We start from the raw sequence: 5,000 nt of genomic DNA, 5'->3' as shown, positions 1-5,000 counted from the left end.
CGGGAACATCTGCAAGAGGGACAAATCACGTGGTTGCTACCAACAAATCAACAACACGGCTAACTTTCTCGTAGAGACGAAATCCTCATCAACTACATCGTCCGGGATATATACCGTGCAAGTCCATTGAAGCATTCAAGCTTCCACAAAGCGCGCTTCCACCATAAATTCGCTACCCTCGTAGCCAACGATGCACGATTCCCAGGACGACCACCGAAGTATAGCCAAAATAACACTCGCAACGCACAACTATCAGAACGTCCACCCATCTTCTACTGCAGAGTTCCGTTTGTCCCCGTCCTGAAGTACACCTCACGCCTCCAACGTCACCTGCTGTAACAGTAATATTGACATATAATTAGGGAACTATGGTATTTGTAGAATAGGTAATAACCCAAAGCAGTAGTTTTTGGAAAGAACTATTTCCTACAAACTATCACGGGATCGTAACACGTACCACAAAGTGGTTCTTCGTGAGTCAGGCAAGAGTCGATGGGTATTAAGGTTAATAAATAGTTATTTCAGATATCAGTGTTCCTTTTCATCTCAGTCTGGCGTTAACACACATCAAGTTGTGAGTCTTCCTCTCTCTGATACAGCTCTGCTCGGTAACTTGTTTCTCTCCTCCTACTGACAGGATATTCTTTTGTAGCTCTAATATTTTCGCTTACTCGGGAGTAAGCCTACAACTACTTTGTTGTTGTTGTTTTTGTTGTGTGGTAGGAAAGCCCTATTGAAAAGCCTAAGAAGGTCTGAAGAAGGTGTTTCTCGTTGAGTTTAAGATATAGGAATTTAAGGATATTTATGATTTATTTATAAGAATGAAAATGTAAACAATAAATAATGTGCACGTTAAACAGTACAAAAAAATTATTTCTAATGAAATATAGCGTATTTATTGTAATTTTCGTTGGTGAAACAACGGCCCCATTTGACCGTAGATTTTAACAGCTGCTTCGAGTAAGATGGAGGTCGTACCACGTCTTTTTTTTTTCTTTTCCAAGAGGGATATTTGTGATTTCACTCGGGGTGAGACCCTAGTCTTCCTATCCTCATTTCTTACGGATTTCTCCTCCAGTAATAGAGCCCATAAATTAAATCGAAGCTCTGCCTGGGGCATTTTTTGACACCTTTTGGCACCTTGCTCCCAAAGGTCTGCATCTTCATTGTGTGGGAAGAATGAAGAATATAGGGGTCCCAACACCTCTACGGGGGTAGTGCCGTCAGTGAACCTCATGCGTTGCACTGTAAGCATTACTTAAGGTTCTTTGCAGCGTGCCTTCGGCCCCTAGCTGCAACCACTTTCGTTCCTTTCACTGTACCTCCTTTTATATTCTCTTTCTTCATCTTACTTTCCACCCTCTCCTATCACTTGATTCATGGTGCAACTGCGAGGTTTTCCTCCTGTTACACCTTTCAAACATTTTACTGTCAATTTCCAGTTCAGCGCTGAATGACCTCATATGTAACAGTGCTTGGCCTTTGGCCTAAATTCTATATTCAACTCAACTATATTCAACAACCAATACCTCGACGAATTGCATCATGCTTAAACATTATAAGTGTAAGCAATTATTATTATAATATTAGTATCGAGTCCGACACAGGTTTCGATCCTGCACATTCTACCTCAAGTATGTAGGATATGATTCTTTATTGTGTATTGAGCTCCGATGCTCGCATGTTTGTTATAGTTCTGTTATATGCGCTTTTATATTTTGTCTAATTCTACTAAGCGCCCGTTTTCAGTTTTGTCTATTCTACTAAGTGACCATTTTCAGTTATGCATATTCTACTAAGCGCCCGTTTTCAGTTTTGTCTATTGTACTTAGTGCCTGTTTTCAGTTTTGTCTATTCTAGTAAGCGCCCGTTTTCAGTTTTGTCTATTCTACTAAGCGCCCGTTTTCAGTTTTGTCTATTCTACTTAGTGCCTGTTTTCAGTTTTGTCTATTCTAGTAAGCGCCCATTTTCAGTTTTGTCTATTCTACTTAGCGCCTGTTTTCAGTTTTTGTCTATTATACCTTAGACGCCCGTTTTCAGTTTTGTCTATTCTACGTTTGCGCCCGTTTTCTGTTTTGTCTATTCTACTAAGCCCCTGTTCAGTTTTTTCTATTCTAGTAAGCGCCCGTTTTAAGTTTTGTCTATTCTAGTAAAGCGCCCGTTTTCAGTTTTGTCTATTCTAGTAACGCGCCCGTTTCAGTTTGTCTATTCTACTTAGCCCTGTTTGTTCAGTTTTTGTCTATTCTACTTAGTGCCCGTTTTCAGTATTGTCTATTCTAGTAAACTCCAGTTTTCAGTTTTGTCTATTCTAGTAAGCGCCCATTTTCAGTTTTGTCTATTCTACTTAGCGCCTGTTTTCAGTTTTGTCTATTCTACTTAGCGCCCGTTTTCAGTTTTGTCTATTCTAGTAAGCGCCCGTTTTCAGTTTTGTCTATTCTACTTAGTGCCTGTTTTCAGTTTTGTCTATTCTACTTAGTGCCCGTTTTCAGTTTTGTCTATTCTATTAAGTGCCCGTTTTCAGTTTTGTCTATTCTACTTAGCGCCTGTTTTCAGTTTTGTCTATTCTAAGTGCCCGTTTTCAGTTTTGTCTATTCTAGTAAGCGCCCGTTTTCAGTTTTGTCTATTCTACTAAGCAACCATTTTCAGTTTTGTCTATTCTACTTAGTGCCCGTTTTTAGTTTTGTCTATTCTACTAAGTGACCGTTTCCAGTTTTGCTTATTCTACTAAGTGCCCGTTTTCAGTTTTGTCTATTCTACTAAGCGCCCGTTTTCAATAAACTCAAGTACAGGCTATATTGCTTTATTATCGCCCTTCATTCACGGACCTCGTCGACAAAGGATGGAATTACATCTCCAATACCAAAATACCATCTTTTCCTCTACCTGCAGGTGAGAGTGAAGAATTGTAGCGTGTGTTATACAGTGTATGCAGACACGCACATCTGGCCCAAGTGGCAGCAACTTTAATCAAATCGCATTTGAATAGGCCTAAAATATTTTCTGTTTAAGAACCGGTAGGGCCATCGTTGCCAATTTAGTGGAGCTTCACACGTACGCCGATGCATTTACAAACTGTTTCCATGAGTTCTAGTTGTCATAGTAATGCAGTAATGATAAAATTGCTCTAATATGTATATATACTACAAATAGATGCTCTAATTTCACTTATTTCCCCCTGTTTTGTGTAAGTCTTATACCCAGTTTGGAGGGTAAACACATACCAATTGGCAACACTGGGCAGGGCCCGTTGCATATAGGCAACCTTGTCCTATCAATATATATGGAGAACCAACAATGACTTGTGAAACATGACATATAGAATGATAAACATTTTTGCGAACTGGATTATATGGAGCCTATTACTCGACTAATTAACCCTATAAGTGCTTGTTTTGAAGAAAGAAAGATTTCTCCTTACGGCAGACGCGGTTCGTCCCGTATGGCAATGTGAGTATTTTTTTGGCAGCAAGAATCCTGCTTTTTGGTACCATTATAGAAGAAGATGAAGAAGAAGAAGAAGAAAGCACATCATCGGCGTGAAAGTGAGACTGTAACCTAAAGGCGGTATTATAATGGTATGTTTTCTGGCATCGTTCTGAATCTTGCCGCCAGAGTTAACACATATATGCCATTAGGAGCAGCAAAAAAAAAGTGACTTGTCATGTTCGTCATTTTGCAGCCAAAGATCGGCACCTGTGTATGTATTGTTGTGGAAGAACTTCCCATATAATGTTTTCCAAATAGACGAATTCAAATCGTTATATTTCTGCATGATTAATTAGCGATATTGAAGTTGTATACAATATTTTTTATGTATAAATGATCCCCAAAATCATTCATTTATGAAACACGTAGACTACAGCCTTTTTGAATCCACATCTGAGGAAAGCAGGCAATGTAATTATAGGCATAACGTTCAAATTGATAGATTTACGAAATGGATAGTATGTAGTAATCGCAGTTTCCTGGCCCTCAGGAATCGACGGCCTAAATATCAACTACTCCCTGAAGTAAGAAAAATTGCTGTTTGCGACATCCAACTATTGTAATCTTGTGAGACCAAAATCACAAAAGGTGGTGAAAAAGAGAAAATGAAAAACAAAATGATCAGAGTAACAGCTTTAGTTGAGGTTACCTATAATAGCCGTTTTCTACGTTTACGTCTTCAGAAAGAGAAAATAGATTGGAATCAGTAACTCAAGTAAATGTACGAAATTTATCTGTCCTAATGTCTATTATTGTTTCGAATTGTTTTCGGTTTCAAACTTTCATCTAAGTCAGTTAAACGCCTTTTGGAGTTTGTACGTTAATAAGTTTGAAAATTTTAGGCTTTAGTTTCGAGTCTTTATATCTTTTATATACAAACGAAATACCAATAAGAAAATAAAATCGGGAAAATTGTAATTTTTCGCATTTTATTTTCTTAATAATATCATGTAAAGTATTTAACGTCGTAAGACATGATATACATTATGTTAATGAGCAAATGGAGAACAAGTAAGACATTTTTATAAATGGGCCAAAAATTTACTTCGAACCATTACGACGCGAGTTCACATAGGCAGGTTGTATGTTCCACTTCTCGTGAGGGGCACGTCTTTCAAAAGTATCCCTCAAGAGAGGTGGAACATACATCCTGCCTATGTGAACTCTCTTAAGAGGCTGGAAACCCCTCAAGAGAGGTGGAACATAAATCCTGCCTGTGTGAACTCTCTCGTGAGACTGAGTTTCCAGCCGTGTGATTGGCTTATTAACAGCCAATCAGGAGCGTCGTAAGGGACTGGCCTAGACATCAGATGCGCGTTTGGTGTGAATCTACTTATATATATATATAATATATATATATATATATATATATATATATATATATATATGTTTGCATCTGCTAATTGGAAAAAAAGTTCATATGCTTAAAAGAAAATAAGTTCCATTATTTTGTAAGTAACAATCAGATATGCTTCAAGGACTTACTGTATTTAAGAAGAGGTCGCATGCGGACT

At 38.1% G+C, this 5,000-nt stretch overlaps 1 protein-coding gene across 2 annotated transcripts in view; it reads left to right on the top strand.

Moving 5' to 3' along the window:
- LOC135197008 (phosphatidylinositol 3,4,5-trisphosphate 3-phosphatase TPTE2-like) overlaps positions 1-5,000 on the top strand; it is a 288,008-nt gene that overhangs the window by 9,231 nt on the left and 273,777 nt on the right. The gene's annotated exons all lie outside the window — the stretch shown is intronic.

Source organism: Macrobrachium nipponense, chromosome 18 (assembly GCF_015104395.2).
Source record: "Macrobrachium nipponense isolate FS-2020 chromosome 18, ASM1510439v2, whole genome shotgun sequence".
In the NCBI taxonomy this organism is placed as follows: Eukaryota; Metazoa; Arthropoda; class Malacostraca; order Decapoda; family Palaemonidae; genus Macrobrachium; species Macrobrachium nipponense.
The sequence above is the reverse complement of the archived record's forward strand: the minus strand, read 5'-3'. Positions and strand labels throughout refer to the sequence as shown.